This window comes from Ascaphus truei, chromosome 17, assembly GCF_040206685.1.
Source record: "Ascaphus truei isolate aAscTru1 chromosome 17, aAscTru1.hap1, whole genome shotgun sequence".
Classification (NCBI taxonomy): domain Eukaryota; kingdom Metazoa; phylum Chordata; class Amphibia; order Anura; family Ascaphidae; genus Ascaphus; species Ascaphus truei.
In genome coordinates, this window is record NC_134499.1 from 43,929,266 (window position 1) to 43,948,808 (window position 19,543).

The 19,543-nt window shown below is 40.6% G+C and overlaps 1 protein-coding gene across 3 annotated transcripts in view; it reads right to left on the reverse strand.

The window, feature by feature from the left end:
• Positions 1-19,335, reverse strand: part of IQSEC1 (IQ motif and Sec7 domain ArfGEF 1) — a 435,749-nt gene extending 416,414 nt beyond the window's left edge. For 2 of the 3 annotated variants that reach the window (XM_075574981.1, XM_075574980.1), the window contains exon 1: positions 18,799-19,334. The gene's annotated coding sequence lies outside the window, so the exon portion shown is untranslated. Of the gene's footprint in view, positions 1-18,798 lie in introns of all 3 variants that reach the window. The other variant, XM_075574982.1, reaches the window with a different exon arrangement.
• Positions 19,336-19,543: the final 208 nt, after the last annotated feature.

The following is a 19,543-nucleotide window of genomic DNA, read 5'->3' on the forward strand; positions in this document are numbered from 1 at the left end:
ACACTAGGGTTGCTGCGGGAGGGAAAGGGTTAATGTTAAAACAGTGATTCTAGCCCTTTGTTCAAATTACCCTCAAAGATGCCTGCCTATTAAGGATTGCAAATGGTCAGGAATGCGACCAAATGTTTAGGAAGCTGGAGTGGTTTGTGAGTGTTAAAACTCACACTTACAAACCATAGTATCCTGCCCCACACCCCTGATTTAGGAGTGGGGCTACAGAATGAGTGACCTTATTAAATATAAGAATATTATGAGATGTCCTCGGCTGGACGTGCTAAAAGCTACATATGTGTATTCGTGGGCTAGGTAGGCAGGAAGGGCATCCTGAAGAATTAACATAGCCTGGTGATCAAAGGCTAAATTGCCTAATTGCTTATTCTTGGCCAAGGGACCAAAGGAACTGAATGTTTTTGTAAGTGTCCCCTTTCACACCTTACAACAAAGGGTTTCCTGCCAGGAATTTCGTTTAGTAGACTGGCTGGCATTCCTGATGCAAATGTGGGGCTACAGAAATGAGACCCTAGAGTGCTACTGCGCCTGTGCAACTAGCAGGGGGGCATGTATCAAAATGTATTCCCACGTTAGAGAGTGGCTGGAGGTAATTGCAAACCAATCACCTGTACTTAAATGTTAAGGATAGAGTTACAAAAGGTATATAACTTGTGGTAACCCAGCTATCCATGGTCTTCTGATATCATCTGAAGTGTCCTTCTATACCATCTTGATTGCTGAGAGAAATGCTATGCAATGTCTTGGGATGATGAAGGGTGCTGTATGAACTGCCAGTCCAGATGTGACTGTTTCATCATTTCCATCTTTACGTAAGTGTCTATATTTTGCCTGTTATTTGTATATTTCGTGTGTTCACCTTTATCAAGGAATAAATTATATTTTATCATATCTAAGTCTCGTCCCAGTTCAAACCCAGTTATATATATATTTTTGTGTAAATTACAGCCTGCCATAAAGTCACCGTGACACACACACTCCCATATATACACACACTCACACACACACACTCTCCCATATATATATACACACACACACACACACAGGAGGGGGGAAAGTCACGACCAGCACCACCACGCTCCCCACTCTCCTCCCCCCTCCCCCATCTCCCGCTCGCGGGGACTTTGGGGGACAGTGGAGCACCAGAGCGGCTGGAGGCAGAGGGGGCCGCGGGTGTGAGTGCAGGGGGCATGGAGAGGCAGCAGGACGGAGGCAGAGGATACTTACCGTGTCCAACGATCTGGAAAAAGAATGGTTGCTCGTTGGGGGCGGAAGTGAAGCGACGGAGCTGATCGTGCCCACCGGAAGTGACGCGGCGCGCCGGAGATACCGCAGCAGGAGATCCCCACACTGTTATGGTGTAGAGAGGAACACAGGGAGCCTGCAGATAAGACCTGTCCGGGATATCGGCGGTGCGGTGAGCTGCGGCAACCACCCTTACCTTCCTATCACTTATATAGTGACAAAACGCCTGTATTTATTTTATACATTGTGAGTGCACATTTTTATTACTACATAAAGTTTATCTGTAAACCATTGATCTGCACCACGGAGGTCTGTCTGTCTTTCCATGTACACCTGCTACTGACATCCCAGTCCCAGCTGCTTCCCGTCCACGTCCACAGGGACCCACCAGACTCCACCTATCCCGCCACTGTACCTATCCTACTGACATCCCAGTCCCAGCTGCTTCCCGTCCACGTCCACAGGGACCCACCAGACTCCACCTATCCCGCCACTGTACCTATCCTACTGACATCCCAGTCCCAGCTGCTTCCCGTCCACGTCCACAGGGACCCACCAGACTCCACCTATCCCGCCACTGTACCTATCCTACTGACATCCTGTGAGTAGGCAGCACATAGGGGCCAAGCATCACATTATCTCACACCTGAACAATATTGTCTGCAAAATATCATATAGAGCCTGGCCGCGCAGCCACAAAGCCTGGGAGCTTTGATTGGCCAATCAGCTGTCAGGCAGGGGGTGGGTTTTTTTTTTTTTCAGCGCAAGCAGGGAAAATTTTAAAAAACGAACACGTGTGCTGCTTGGGCCAATATTTACTCACCCGGAGGTTAAATCCACCCGCCCCGGGCGTGTAAATGTATAGGATTGTCGAACACTGTATATATATATACATACACACACACACACACACACACACATATATATATACATACATACATACATACATACACATATATATATATATATAGACACGCACACAGTTGTGTGAAAAAGAAAGTACACCCTCTTTGAATTCTATGGTTTTACATATCAGGACATAATAACAATCATCTGTTCCTTAGCAGGTCTTAAAATTAGGTAAATACAACCTCAGATAAACAACAACACATGACATATTACACCGTGTCATGATTTATTTGTATATACACACACACACACACTGTATATATAGCTATCTCGCATCAACTACAAGAAAGTAAAAATTAAAAAAAAACTGAAAACCACACAGAACCCCATCACTAGAGACCTGGCCAAATAATCACATTTTTATACATCCCCAAGGGTGCTTACTGTTAGTGTCCTCGCGTTTACCTGGAAAATATTGGCTCGCTAACTTTTAATGGATATCTTGCTTACTCATATGGTAATGAGCCGTTTACTTAACAATGCAGATCCTCAGCCATTCTCGTGCACGGGAGAAACGCTGCGAAATTTAGCACCTTCCAAAAGCTGCCGTTACTCACATCCAGGGCCTGATAATCATGGCGTTATTTCTGGGAAGAGCCTAAACGCAATGTACTGAGTATAGGACTTAACCCTTTCATTCAAAAGGTTACATGTCATACAAATATAAATATTAGGGATCATATAAATGTCTGAAACAGATCATAAACTGCAGTGTGGTTTTTAGTGATTAAATTAATATTTTTGTGTGAGCTAATATGGTATATAATGTAATAATGACTGTATAACATATGGGTGTGCAATAATGTATATCCAAACATACCTCAACAATAATAAATATGTAATTTCTATTAATGTCCAATTTAAATCAATGAAGGACACAAAATAATCGAAAAAGTTAAGTGTAAAATTTATATCACAACACCAACATGAAATATATATTGCTTTGTGTAATACACTCACTATAGGGTACTGTTTATTCCATCCACTAGTATTGGTAATTTATTCCAAGTGGTTGTGAATTTAAGTTAACAGTTTATTTTAATAGTGAAGAAAGTTTAAGAATTACAGCTTGGGTGTATTCGCATATTAGTGCAATCTAAGGTGAGTACTTAGGTATGCTGTGTTGCTGACGAATTCTCTACTTACCACTATATATCACCTCAATCCTGGTAAACACTTTGACATGCCACACCATTGACTGACAACAATTGCCCTATTGCTGCCTCAGAACCAGTGTTGACTCCTTTGTGAATTACCTTTTATCAGCCGACCTACATCAGTTTGCAGCTCAATACATTTTTCCCATCGTCCTGGGATTGTTATATATAAAATATCACATGACCAATTTAACCCCTGATGGGTATGTATTGATAACGCAGTGTTTCCATCGCACCCTCCTGTAAGACAGAGTTTTTAAAGAACACAATACACACAATATATTTTGATTACAAATGTATTTTTGCATGTGTAAATATTATATTAATTATGGCATAAATAAATGTTAAGTTTTAATAGCCTAGGTGTGCACCATTAATGTGCTTCTTGCTAGAGATAGGTTTCCAACATAAACCTCTCTCTATTTTTGAAAATACATGTAAAAATGTATAATTTCACAATATTATAACAAGATTTGCATTAGATTTTGGTGCACACGTGTAATGCGTCTTTATCACATGCGTTAATAACGCTCATTAAAGTTTCACCAATGCGCTCGAGCAGTATATTGGAGACATGACAATCACTGTTAATAATGCTGCTGCTCTCACGAACAAACGTTAATTTTGCATCTCATTAGCTTTGAGGATAACCATTAAAATTAACAAAAATGACGGACTTCTGTGGATCTACCCCCATGTGTCATAAAACTAGATTTACAGTAATTAAAAAGCGCATGTAAACCCAAAGCACGAGTTGGGTAACACGCCTGTTGAACACTCGCAGCTGCGTTTTCTGGCCTGCGCGGATCTGTGTTAGTCACAGTTTGCTCTACAGCATGGCGGCCAAATCCAGTCCTCAAGAGCTACCAACAGGTCAGGTTTTCAGGATATCCCTGCTTCAGTACAGGTGGCTCAGTCCTTGACTGGAGTTGGTTACCCCTGCTCTGCGGTATCCTATAACTACAGTATATAGCTCAATTGTTTCTCCATATCTTCTATAATTTATGGATGTTTTGCATCCGTTAGTGAATGACCCTAAATGCATCTTCTTTTTTTTTAATGGCAGTGGTTGACAGTATGTTTGAAATGTAAAAAAAAAAATGATGTTTGAACAGAATTTAAACAATTGTTAAAATAAAACCCTAAGCGATCTTTGTATATTATACATACTCTTAACAAGGATATTTGCGTTTTACAGAGAATAACCTCACAGTATTCCCGCTGATCAGCTAATGGGGTTTACCTTAAACAGCTGTTCAGTGATCCATACTACAGCACATCAATAAAAACAATGTTCTATGGATATTGATTTTAACTCTGGAAGACAAATAAAACACTTAGGCATCATTAAACATCTAATAATGTGAGATGTGGTACTGTATGGATGCCCAAATTGTCTCTAACCTGGCAGTATACTGCAATACAGTCTAATACCAATATACTGTCAAATGCAAACTAGTAAGAATATTAATCACTGTCCTTTACAGAAACAAGTCGTTTTAAATAATATGTGGACCATTTTTCTTAATTAACACTTCAAGCATCCTCACAACTACTAGACATTGGGAAATTCAACACATTTTTTATATCGTTGTAGTTAATTGATCAGACAGTTATTTTGTATCTTTACCATGTGCCCACAGGCATGATTTTAACAACCATTAAAGTTGCAGTTCAAGCTGCCGTTTAAAAAAAAATAAGATATATATATATATATTTTTCCTATTCAACATGTGCATCAATACAATCTGCACACTGACAAGTGATTAGCTAAGCTGCAGATCAATCCGTTCTCCTGTAATCAATCGCTTTGCTCAGGGCTATTTAATTCAGCATTATGGGAAATGTAGTTCCTAGAATATAATATGATTGACTGGGCAGTTATTAGATACAATTGGTGCACTGCTAGAGAGAGGGCGGGGCTCAAGAGCCAGAGCCTATCAGAAGGGGAAGGGGCTGTCACTTTGGAAATGCTTCCTACATTACAAACATTTTATGAATCAAAAACTGAAATATATGCTCCAATGGGAAAGGGATCTGGGGGAGGAACTAGACATGGAAGACTGGAATGATATTTTTCAGACGGTTGCTACATTCTCAATGTGCATCACAATCAGAGAAAATGCCTATAAGGTTATGATGAGGTGGAACTTGACCCCCACTAGACTAGCTAAAGTCATCCCAGAGTATCAAACAATATCTCCGAAGGGATGTGGAGTACAGGGCACATTTCTCCATATGTGGTGGGGGTGCCCACTCATATCAGCTTATTGGATGGAAATCAAAATGTGGTCACAAGGGTTTTTCGGTTTGGACCTCCCTCTAGATCCCTGGTTATTCCTATTAAACAAACCACATCACCTCCTCACGGGACATGAGAATAAATGACTGTGCCACATGTCTTCAGCCGCGAGACGCGAACTAGCGGCAGTATGGAAGCAACCAACTATCCCCTCAATCCCTAAAGTTACAAATAAAGTCTGGCAGATTTGCTGCATGGAAAAATTGGTTACTCTTAACAATGACACCTGTGCAGATTTCCAGAAGGTGTGGGTGCCATGAATTTTGGGTGCTGGTCAACCAGAAATTAATACCCGCGTAATCTTGTAAAAACTGCTATATATACTGACTGTGTGACTGAATGTTATAAGATGATTTGCTCTGTAAAATTCTAAATTAATGTGTTCCCCCCCCCGTCTTTATTTTTTGTACTCTTCCCCAACCCCCCACCCCCATCTTTTATTTTCTCCATTTCCCCCTCTCCCAAAATTTTGTAATAAAAATAGAATTTAAAAAAAAAAAAAGGTCTTAAAACATATTTTTTAATGCTTCAAGTATTTTCTCATAGTACAGAACTGATTTATTAAAAAAACACGTAGGATATTGTTTAACTGGTGCTTTAATTAGAGAGGATCTTTAATAAATATGTCACCTCCATCTAAGGACTAACCGCATAGAAATCCCTTTACTATAAAAAAAAATGTATTAATCTTCCATACTTTCTTACTGAGTCAAATAATTACAATATTTAAAGAAGCGATCTAAGCACCTTAAAAAATACAAAAGATTTTTTTTTCATACTCTATATGCAGCCTTTGATTACCTGTATTTAAAATTAATTACCTAAGTTGCCAATCGATTCGTTCTCCTGTGATCGATCAGCAAAATCCGGTTTCCCAGGGTTCACTAAATGGCTGCCTTTCAGTTTCAAATCAATCCTTCAGGCAGTGTAACTCAGCAGCTACAATGTATTCTTATATTACTAAGGTAACATTATCTATTGCTACAGTTTGCAACTGAAACTGGTGGGAATATTGGCAACAAATGACCCCAAACCAGAAAGTGTTACAAATATCTTGCACTGCTGGGGAAGTGTTTAAAACCTTCTATAGAAATTAAAGGATTCTCAGTATATTAAAACTCATTAAAAATAGCAATAAGAATTGAATATTTTTTTTTAAAGGTAGTAAGTATTATCTGACACCACAGAAATTATTTATTTTAACAGAAAAACACATGTAGGATATTGATTGGATTGCTCCTTTAAAACCTAGGGTAAGCTTTGGCAAAAGCCATTTTTTGCCGACAAATTTAATTGTTGGAGTTGTTCCTAATGTGGTAATGACCAGAAGCAAAATGTTAATAAATACCATATATACCGTATGATACTTAGGCTTCATACAAACAGTTCTGAAATAACAGTACTAATATTTATATTGTATAGAGGTAGGTATTTCCCATTGAAAAATTGAGATGAAACGCATTCTATTTGTAAGATCTTAATAGTGTACATTGGAAAGCTTAGTTCTATTCCATAAATATCCCAGATTATTTGCATCCCAAGACTAAATCCACTTAGGGGATTTAAGAGATTCAGCTTCATCAACAGCCCTAAAATACAGAAGTCCTCTACTACAATAGTTTGACAAGAACAGAAACATATTTTTAGTATCATGCTTTTTTCAACTATAAACTCCACCAAACTATTCACTTGAAATGTTGTTTTTCTGGAAGCTGCCTCCCAAAATAACTGGATTATCTAACAAAAAAATGCACAGAGAAAAGGGACATTTCAATTAAAAAAAGAGTCTACATCAATGCTATGAATATTCCCTCTTAAGTGCGAAGTTTGCTGCACATTATATTTAAAAAATTATGTTTGTCAGTATTTATACAAAACAACAAGGTACATACAGTAAGAAACCAAGCATCAAGACATTAGTCAATAACAGGCATCATTTACAAAGGAATTATTTCCATAAAAGCAATCAAAAGAAACCCGACTGATCACACAATTAGCAGATTGCAGGTCAGATTCCTCTAACTGTTCAACAAATTTTATTTTCTGTTCATCAAAAAAAGTTGGTACTTTAACTATTTTAACTTGAAACTGAAATAGATGTTACTATGGGAAATTAATATTGACTTTTGTAACAAAAACGTCGTATTTAAAATGTATAAGTAATGTATGATCTGTTACCCCAACCGCACCTGTTTGGGCTCTGTAACTGAATAATGAAATGTAAAATATAGCAGTCACTGATGGAAAATTCCCAAGTGAAATATCTGTAAATGGCAGATACATTTTATATTCTTTTAAGTATGCAATCCTGAATGTTTGCAAAGTATACACATGAAAATTATGTAAAGGGATACCAATCACTACAATAATAACCCATTTTTTAAATTCTTTATTGTGACACCCAAACCTCTATGCAAATGATGTTGTAATCTAGATGAACAAGATAAATTAAAATAATAAGATGTGGTCCAAAGAATTGTTACTATAAGCAGCAAAACTTAACACATCTGTTAGAGATATTCAACACTAACTGGCAAACATAGAACAGTGTGGGGCCTATGCAGAGAGCTGCGAGAAGCCCAATCTCGCCAGTTTTTTGCCAAATATGCCTATAGCAATTTAGTAAATGGCGAGAAACTGGCGAGATGAGTAAAAAGCGCCAGTTTTTTTTTTGTTTTAAAAACTCGCCGCGCGGGTGGCGAGAAGCAATATCTCGCCAGTTTTAAAAAGGGCCGTATGCAGGAAGCCCCGATCACCATCTCCCCGCTGATCGCGCCATTAAAATGGAGAGATGTTCTCCAAATAGCTCCGCCAACAAAAGTTGGCAAGAAGCTGGAGCTGAGCGGCGATAGGTGACATAAAAAAAAAATCATCCCCTTTCCTGGCTCGGATTGATGCAGGGGGGCTCCACAGCTGATACCCAGGAATATCAGCACCGAAGGCCCCCGGCATGCATCCGAGGCAGGAAAAATGCATGTGCAGCCCACTTCATTACCTTAGCGAGTAACCGCTAAGGCAATGAAGGGGTTAACCCACCGTGCCAGCTTTATTGTGGGTAGCGGGTGTGGGTGAAGGGGGTATGTGGCCCTTGGTGTGAGTTTAGGGCTTGCGGGGGGTTGCGGGTGCACTTAACCCCTTCAGGACCGTAGCAGTTAATACTGCTACGGTCATGAAAGGGTTAACCCCTCCCGCTACCCCCCCGCAAGCCCTAAAAAAAACACCGTTGGGGCTAATACCCCCTTCACCCACCCCCACTACGAAAAATAATCACACACAGCAGCCCCACACTAAATAAATAAATGTAAAAGAATAAATAAATAAATGAATATAAATATGTATATATATATATAACTACAACACCTATAACCCCTAACATACACATATATGCACATCAATGATACTATAGACCAGCGGGGGCCCTCGGGTGTTACCCGCAGGCCTGCAGTACCAATTATGTGCCCCCCCCAAATGAATGAATAAACACATACATACTTTTAAAGAAATAACCCCCCACCCCCTAACACATAGAAGTATAGTTATGGCCACAATTACTATTATCCACAAAGGGATAATAGTGAATGTGCCCATTTTAAATACATTAACAGCAATAAATACATTAAATACATATAGTACTCACCCATGTCCGGCTGCAACGATGAAGGCCATCCTCATCTTCATCCTGGCCATGCCCCCTCCGCTGCTGCAAAACATACACAACGATGAAAACATCCAAAGTAATGTCCCCTAACCCCTTAATCACCATAGCGGTTATTAACCTCTACAGTCATTAAGGGGTTAACCCACCCTCACTCACCACTCGGGACGCCTACATACCCTCCCACAGTAAACCCCCAGCCCGCGAGGCCTAACCACCCTCACCCACTACCCACAAGGGAGGCCTACCCACATAGCGTTGGGGAACACCCCCCCCCCCCCAACACCTACAGTACAATAATGTCCAAAATAACTATTATCCAGATAGGGATAATAGATTATTTGGCCATTATTAAAAACATTAACTAACATTTTCAAATAAATTAAGTACTACTGACCTTATCAACAAGAAGTCTCATTCGCCAGCAACATCCTTGTCTTGGCCACAAAAAAACATAGCCAATACATTGCAATTGCATTGAGATATCAATTAACCCCTTAAATACCATATCGGATAATAACCTCAAAGGTAATTAAGGGGTTAAGCCACACTGGCCTGATACCCACCCTTCACCCATGAATTTGTACATTGGCTTCATCATGCAAATATATATATACATATATATATATATATATATATATACACACACACATGATGAACCAATATACAAATAAATGTAGAAGGGTTATCAAAAACATGCAGTACTCAAAATAACAGTTCTCCATTAATACACACTACAATACAAGTAATTTCCTGTCATAATCCTAACTGATATTACAATCAAAAAGATAAAATGCCAATCAAAAACCTCTAATCACAATCAACACATTGTATTAACATTGAATATATGATGCATACAATCTATGCACCATATACATTCTGCTAATGAATGTTAACAATAACATTTCAATCCAAATACAGATAACTCCAAACAAATATACTATTGTAACCAATCCGGTAAAAATAAATCTATTACCATTCAATAATGACATCCCTAAACAATTTACATTCAATCCCTAACAATTAAACAATTAACTAATTCAAACCTGCAACTCAGCAATGTAGGCTGTGAAAATATATAAGTACCAAGAAGCATAAACAATTAACAATGAAGGCTACCCCTGACCTCTAAAACAACATACAATAGCAACGTTAAATCTATGTAATTTTGAAAGACTTTAAACACACATTGAAGCATACATGCATAGTCAAAATAATTAAAAACACAGAGTAGGGATGCAGTTCCCACGCTCTGATTGGCTACCGTACCATGTGTGGACTACCATGTTTCTTTTAATGACGTCATCTTAAAGGCAATTGAAGCAAAGCCATTCTGATTGGCTGTGCTTTCATTGCCTTTAAGTGACGTCATCAGTTTTTTTTTATCGGCCAAAACACATGGTTTTCACGGCCCAATCAGGCTCGTGGGAACCATATGACGAAAATGTGACGTCATAGGCCTTTAAAAGCCTATGTCGTCTCATTTTGAAGCCAGACGCCGAGGAGGAAGGACCTCCGGAGAAGAAAGAAGACCAGGGCGTAGCCGAAGACGGGAAGAAGACCCCGGAAGAAGGTAAAAGAAAGAAGAATACAGATGAAGATGGATACAAGTAGAAGACCCGTGGATTGATTTGGATTTTTAGTTTAATGTTTATTTTTTTATGGTTTGTTATTTTATGGGTTCCTGTGCCTGGTGGTTTTGTACGTGAGTAACCAGTTCAACGGGAGTCGGTGGGGGCAAGTAATGGTAAGTGAAGTAAAGAAATGTATTTAATTCAACTACGGTAGTTAATTTTTTTAAATTCTGTTCTTTACATGTTTATTTAATTATCTGTGGTATATCATTTCTTGCCACTGTATGTATGTATGTATGTCTAGAGAGATATATACATACAGGGTAAGAAATGATAGTATTTTAAAAGCTTGATTTGCTGTGTTTTTAATTTATTTTGACTATGCATGTGTTTAAAGTCTTTCAAAATTAGATAGATGTAATCGTTGCTATTGTATGCTGTTTTAGAGGTCAGGGGTAGCCTTCGTTGTTAATTCTTTATGCTTCTTGGTACTTATATATTTTCACAGCCTACATTGCTGAGTTGCAGGTTTGAATTAGTTAATTGTTTAATTGTTAGGGATTGAATGTAAATTGTTTAGGGATGCAATGTTAATTGTTTATGGATGTCATTATTGAATGGTAATTGATTTATGTTTACCAGTTACAATAGTATATTTGTTTGGAGTTATCTGTATTTGGATTGAAATGTTATTGTTAACATTCATTAGCAGAATATATATGGTGCATAGATTGTATGCATCATATATTCAATGTTAATGCAATGTGTTGATTGTGATTAGAGGTTTTTGATTGGCATTTTATCTTTTTGATTGTAATATCAGTTAGGATTATGACAGGAAATTACTTGTATTGTAGTGTGCATAAATGGAGAACTGTTATTTTGAGTACTGCATGTTTTTGATAACCCTTCTACATTTATTTGTATATTGGTTCATCATGTGTGTGTATATATATATATATATATATATATATATATATATATATATATATATATATATATAAATAAAAAAAGGGGGAGAGAGAGCGCACACCCATAGCGTAAAATAGTCAATTTATTGAGGGGAAGGGAGGGAAGGGATTAAGAAATGCGCTTACAAGAAAGCAATAAAATCAAGCATTGTGTGAATAATCACCACCATCCGGTTTGTATCTGCAGTGTCCTGGGGCAGTCCCGATCTTGCAGCATTAGGATCAGTGTCCAAACAAATGTCCAGGGCTGATATGATCCGTATACATGTATAGGGTCCTGGAAAGATGGCTCCTCGTGGCTCAAGCCTCTGCAGCAGTCGCACGGTCCAATCAGTTCCGGCGTGCGGTGATGACGTCAATGTCCCTGCGTCTAACGTGATGACGCTCCCTGACGCGTTTCGTCACTCACGGGTGACTTTTTCAAAGGGAAGTATAGAGAAGGGGGAGGTCCGGTCTTATATATGCTCTCCAATTATCTAAATCGCTAGTAATCTCCCCTTCTCAGCTGTAAATAGACTTGGTGCTGATTCATGTTAAATAGATGCGCACAATACTTATTTAAAACCTTAGAGTTAAAAGAGTAAAGAAAAAATGTTCAAACAACAATAAATAAAAAAACACACATGGTAATCCTATGGGGAGTAAACCTAATATAACAAAACAATGTTCACATGAGTGATAGATAGATTTGTCATAGAAACATCATGATAGACATATATGCAAGGAATGTATAATAAATACATATCATATACGTGCAAAGTGATTCCAGCTGACATGACCACTAAAAATGTAGAAGGTGTCTCCCTGTATAGTTATATATAGAAATCCAAATTGCATACAATTTATCAGAACCATATTGTATTGAGAAACATATAAATATAGTTTCAACAATTAGACAGAATCCAATGATAACACAGTAAGAAAGCGTTATTACCAAATATTGGACCCTTATAAAGAGGACAATTTCCCATAATAACATATGCCTAACAACATACGCACGGTGCACATATAATTCAAGTCCATAGGCCAGGATAAGGCAAGGTCTCAGGAGGGGGTAAACTAAGATGTGAATGTACTAAGTGCTTATATATAAGTGTATAGGTGTGAATAAGAAAAAAATGTATCTAATATACTACTATATTAAAACTCAATTGTATTAATACCATTATGTGAGTAATTCTAGTGGTGATGGAATTAAGTCCAAGTGTTAAATATATGTGACTGTATTTACACGTATAGAATATAATATAAATAATTTGTGTATAGTGATATTAATATTATACTAATTGTATAACCCATTTACCAATAAGTGATAATAGTGTAAACTAAAATTGTGTGGTCCTAACTCCGGTCCAGGAAAGGGGGGGGGGGAAGGGGAGGGGGGGGGAAAGGGGGGAGGGGGGGGGGTTAAGGGAATGGGGTGATATATATATGATATATATATGATATATATATATATCTCTCTGTGTATATATATATACAGTGTTCGACAAACCTATACATTTGCTCGCCCCGGGCGAGTGGATTTAACCCCCGGGCGAGTAAATATTGGCCCAAGCAGCACACGTTTGGTACTAGGTGGCGGGTAGATTTTTTTGTGTGGCGAGTAGATTTTTTGGTGATTTGTCAACCACTGTATATATTTGCATGATGAAGCCAATGTACAAATTCATGGATGAAGGGTGGGTATCGAGCCAGTGTGGCTTAACCCCTTAATTACCTTTACAGTTATTATTCGATATGGTATTTAAGGGGTTAATTGATATCTCAATGTAATTGCAATGTATTGGCATTGTATTGGCTATGTTTTTTGTGGGCAAGACAAAGATGTTGCTGGCGAATGAGACTTCTTGTTGATAAGGTCAGTAGTACTTAATTTATTTGAATATGCTAGTTAATGTTTTTAATAATTTGCAAATAATCTATTATTCCTATCTGGATAATAGTTATTTTGCACATTATTGTACTGTAGGTGTTGGGGGGGGGGGGGAGGGAATGTATTGAATGTATAGGCCAGGTTTATTTTTTTTACATTCAGGGTTTGTTCCGTGGTTCCGCGTGAGACCTCTGGAGACCACCTGCGGGTCTCCTCGGGTATCTCACGGGTATCAGGCTGGCGGTTCCACGGGTGACACATGCGGGGATGAAGCGGTGGCCTCACATCTGTGGGGGCACCATGGACCCGTAGTCTGCGGGGATGAAGCGGTGGCCTCACATCTGTGGGGGCACCGCCGACCCGTAGGTGCGGGGATGAAGATGTGTGGTCCCACTTCTGTGGGGGCACCGCGGACCCGTAGTGAGCACTCGTGAGTTCCCCAGACCCCCATGGGAACCACACGAGGCCCCGCAAACACCTGTGGGTCTGACCCGGGGCTCCCAGACATCCTTGGGCCTACCGTGGGAACCCAATTGTGGACCACGGTGACCCAAGGAGACCACCTGGGGGCCATGGTGCTGGCGGGACCCACCAGCAGGCCTCCAGAACCTGTTTGAAAAGGGCTGCTGGTACCCTGTAGGTCTGTCAGGTGCCCCGCCAGCCCACCGGGGACTCGCGTGGGGCTGCGTTATGAACCTTGTATGTAAAAGGATAAATCTTTTATTTATGGGGGGGCACAGGGGGTGGGTAATGTATTTATTAAATATAATGATGTTTATTGTGGGACACTGTATTGTTTTTATTGTGGGTACTGGGGGTGGGGGGGGGGTGTTTCCCAAACGGTATGTGGGTAGGCCTCCCTTGTGGGTAGTGAGTGAGGGTGGTTAGGCCTCACGGGGTGGGGGGTTAGTGTGGGAGGGTATGTAGGCGTCCCGAGTGGCGTCCCGAGTGGTGGGTGAGGGTGGGTTAACCCCTTAATGACTGTAGCGGTTAATAACCGCTATGGTGATTAAGGGGTTAGGGGACATTACTTTGGATGTTTTCATTCTTGTGTCTGTTTTGCAGCAGCGGAGGGGGCATGGGCAGGATGAAGAGGAGGATGGCCTTCATCGTGGCAACCGGTAATGGGTAAGTGCTATATGTATTTAATGTCTTTATTCTTGTATTTTAAATACGCAGGGGGTGTATGTTGTTTATTGCCATGTTTATTGGGGGCAATTGTCCCAAATAAACATGCTATTCTGCCTTAACCCTTCATTGCCTTAGCGGCTATACACTATGGTAATGAAGCAGCATTTCTGTATTTTAATAATATTGTGCAGGAGCAGGGGGTCCCCTGAGCTTTGATTTGTGGCTCAGAGACCCCCTGCTCACTATACATTATTATTAAAAATACAGTCATGCTGCTTCGTTAACGTAGCACATAGCCGCAAAGGTAAGGAACGAGTGTTTATTGATATGTGTGTTTTATTTATACTGTAGATGTGCAGGGGGTCTCCGGAGCTGAAGCACTTTAGTTTTAGGTCTGGGGACCCCTGCTTCCCGAGATACAGGCCCCTTTAGGGGGTGCCGGTATCCCTCTGCTTTGTTTACATTCCACGGTCTCATGATCGGGACCTTTAAATGCAGAGGGATAATGGCACCTCATAAAGGGGGCCTGTATCTCGGGAAGCAGGGGGTCCCCCGACCTGAAACCAACACGGTTCAGCTCCGCAGAGGCCCTGCACATCTACACTATCAATAAAAATGATTTTTCAATGATTTTTAATGTGCCGATTTTTGCGCAGCGGATCTCTCTCTGCTGCAAACACATCTCGCCAGGGGACGGCTTCTCGGCAGTTTCTCGCCAGGCAGCCGTCTCGCCACCGGTTACTCGCCATTTTATCAAATGGTGGTGGCGCATTAATTCGCCAGGGATTTGTCCCTCCCTGCATACAGCGAGGTTAACACGCCAAAAACCTGGCGAATTGAAACCCTGGCGAATGCAATTTTTCGGCCCTTTCTGCATAGGCCCCCCTGTATGTTTATACAGTATATTAACTGATTCACACTATCAAGGTACAATAAATATGATAAACAGTTGGCATTTTGTAAATATAAAATCCAATATTTTATTAATTCTGTCCTGTACATGATAATAATGTGCAGAATATCATAATGTAAAGCCAATAAAAGTAGAATAAATGTGATGCATTTGACATTAGCCTGTTGGAAAACCTCCCCCACACAATAACCACACCAGAATGTGTCCAGCGCAGGGAAAATGCACAAGCAGAAACGAGGGTAAGGAATGCATAATATAACCACTTTATTCAGCACTGTATGGATTCCAAACCACAACCACTCAATTCATACCAGGTTGGAACCAAACAATTCCAGACAAAATGGGCGGATTTAAATGGTGATCCTCTGAAATGCAGAATTTTCTAAACATAAACGATATTGTAAATGAAACCTTCATAGATTGAGGGAAATTGTTTTATGAATTTAATGAAGCATTATTTTTATGAAAGGCTACTTGTAATTATTTTTTATCCTATGCATAATCCTTAACAAGCAATGCCTGTATGGAATTATCTTCTGTAACAATGTCTCCAACATTAGAATGTACTGTATGGCAGGATATAGATTATAGAGAACACAAAAATAGCTAGTCACTCTTCTTGTTGTTGCTGTTATTATTATTATTTTGATATAATATATCCAATTTATGTTCAGCTAATTCTGGAGATTTAAAGGGATTGATATTACCTTAACATGACCTAGGAAAAGGTCATTTTAAGGTAATATCAATCCCTTTAAATCTCCAGAATGACAATTCCAACCAACCCATACACATACACTGTATAGAGCATAATGTATGTGAAAGGTTTATTAGACATGTTGGATTAACACAAAGAAATACAATGTATAGTAGTGCGATAGATGGTATCAGAGGTTAATGAATGAGAATAATGAACCAGCACTGCTGGAACAACATTGTACAATTTATGGAGAGACACCATACTGAGTATTAGGGGCTATTGTGAGAAGTAGGGCTGTCTCAGCACTGACTCACGTACAGTGTGGCACAGACATACCAAACAAACCTTACTTTTGCTTGCTGGTGGTACTGACCTTTGGTGAAAGGCCATTGTCATTTAATTTACTACTATATATGTATAGCACAACATAAACATTTATGTATTCAAACATGGTTGGATAACTGTACATAATACACACTGAAATGTCACTGTCTTCTTACAAGCCAGTTTAGATTGTTCTGCTGAAAGAAGAGGAACAGAAACCAGAACAGGAAAGAACCATGGTGGACAGAGTAATCTATGTTATGGCCATCAATGGTCAGTCTGTGCCTTCTTCAGTCCCAATAATGACTTTGTTATACTTTGTAATGCTTCTACTTTAATATTACAACAATCAAGTTACTGCTAATGCTCTGTAATCTTGTTTAATGTATAGTATTTTGGATTTTGACTTTGGTAATAGGGGTAATGCAGACCTCGGGGCTTCTGTAGGCTACACCTGTAGTCTTACATTGCTCATTGCTGTTCAATCATCAAAAAACAATGAGTGAGAAACATAAAAATGCATTGGATGTATTACACAATAATACTGACTCAATAAATGCAAGTGTTTTAAATAGGCAACTGTTTGTACATTAATACAGGGGCGCAAACTTATTTTGCAGTGCCCGCCCTGCATTACCTTCTCCGTATGCCGCCCCCGCCCCCTTACCTCGCGCGGCGTCAAATTACGCCACGGGCTCGTGTGACGTCACGTGACCCGCGCTGGCATTTGACGTCACGTTACCATAGCAACCATACGTCACATGACCTCGCGGCGTTGCCATGGTCACATGTGCTGAAGCCGGCAGAATCCCGGTAAGTAGAGTTTGCAGAGACCTTGCGCAGTCCCCCAGCATTTCATTTAAATGCCTGGGAGTAGAGCGCGGGACGTCTGCAACCACCCGCGCCCCACAAAAAAAATCTTGCGCCCCCCAGTTTGCGCACTGCTACATTAATAGAAGGTGAATATTTTCTTGCCTGTCAGTAAGATCTTCTCATCCAAAATTGCTTGCAATGCATTTGTGTTTGTCTGGTAGCAAAGGTGTTATAGGAGCATTTTATATTTATTATGATAGGGTGCTTAACCTGCACCCAACCCTAATGATATACCTGGCACACCAGGGGCCCTTATGGAGTACCATGTACTGTATGCCAAAGGCACTGGCTCACTTTCCGGTCGGCGCCCTCTACTCCTGTTTCTGGCGCCTGAGGCCTGGGTGCATCATGTGAACACGCCTGGAGGGATCATGTGAACACGCCTGGAGGGATCATGTGAACATGCCTGGAGGGATCATGGGACCCGGAAATGCTAGAGGTCCAGTGGCATTCTGAGGCTGACGAAGCCCTGGCACTCTAAAGGTTAAATAATATACTGTATATGTGGCACCTTTTCTGAAATTGCATGTCGCATTCTTTTGGACCCTATTTTTGGTATTGTGAAATACAAGCCCAGAAAACAGGGCTAAAGGGTTAATATGGCCACCCCATATTGTGAAAGAAACTAAACAAAAATATCCATAAATTATATACATGTAAATATACGCACATATAAAAATAAATACAAATAGTGCTCTAGTGATTAGCTATTGCAGTGAGTGTGGGGTTGTGGTGCGATAGACTGTATCAGAGGTTAGTAAATGAGAATAATGAACCAGCACTGCTGGAACAACATTGTACAATTTATGGAGAGACACCATACTGAGTATTAGGGGCTATTGTGAGAAGTAGGGCTGTCTCAGCACTGACTCACGCACAGTGTGGCACAGACATACCAAACAAACCTTACTTTTGCTTGCTGGTGGTACTGACCTTTGGTGAAAGGCCATTGTCATTTAATTTACTACTTTTTCATTTGGGGAAAGAGAGCAAGATGGGGAGTCAGCAAACATATGGTGGAACCCAAAGAAGTGAACAGTAACCCCTCTGCACCCCTAAATCCAACCCCCATCAGACAGAGAATTACATGTCATTTGATTTGTTACAGCTTTGGGAAAGATGATATAAGGTTAACAGGAAAATTACTATGGTCGCTTACTTTTCCTTTTCTGTACTAGATCCCAGAGAAGCAGGCTGCAGTGTGGTGGCTTGTTGCTCTCTGCATGTGGCTAGGTGCCTGTGATGCTCCTCCTGCAGTGTGGTGGCTTGTTGCTCTCTGTATGTGGCTAGGTGCCTGTGATGCTCCTCCTGGAGTGTGGTGGCTTGTTGCTCTCTGCATGTGGCTAGGTGCCTGTGATTCTCCTCCTGCAGTGTGGTGGCTTGTTGCTCTCTGCATGTGGCTAGGTGCCTGTGATTCTCCTCCTGGAGTGTGGTGGCTTGTTGCTCTCTGCATGTGGCTAGGTGCCTGTGATTCTCCTCCTGCAGTGTGGTGGCTTGTTGCTCTCTGCATGTGGCTAGGTGCCTGTGATTCTCCTCCTGCAGTGTGGTGGCTTGCTGCTCTCTGCATGTGGCTAGGTGCCTGTGATGCTCCTCCTGCAGTGTGGTGGCTTGCTGCTCTCTGCATGTGGCTAGGTGCCTGTGATGCTCCTCCTGCAGTGTGGTGGCTTGCTGCTCTCTGCGTGTGGCTAGGTGCCTGTGATTCTCCTCCTGGAGTGTGGTGGCTTGTTGCTCTCTGCATCTGGCTAGGTGCCGGTGATGCTCCTCCTGCAGTGTGGTGGCTTGTTGCTCTCTGCATGTGGCTAGGTGCCTGTGATGCTCCTCCTGCAGTGTGGTGGCTTGTTGCTCTCTGCATGTGGCTAGGTGCCTGTGATGCTCCTCCTGCAGTGTGGTGGCTTGCTGCTCTC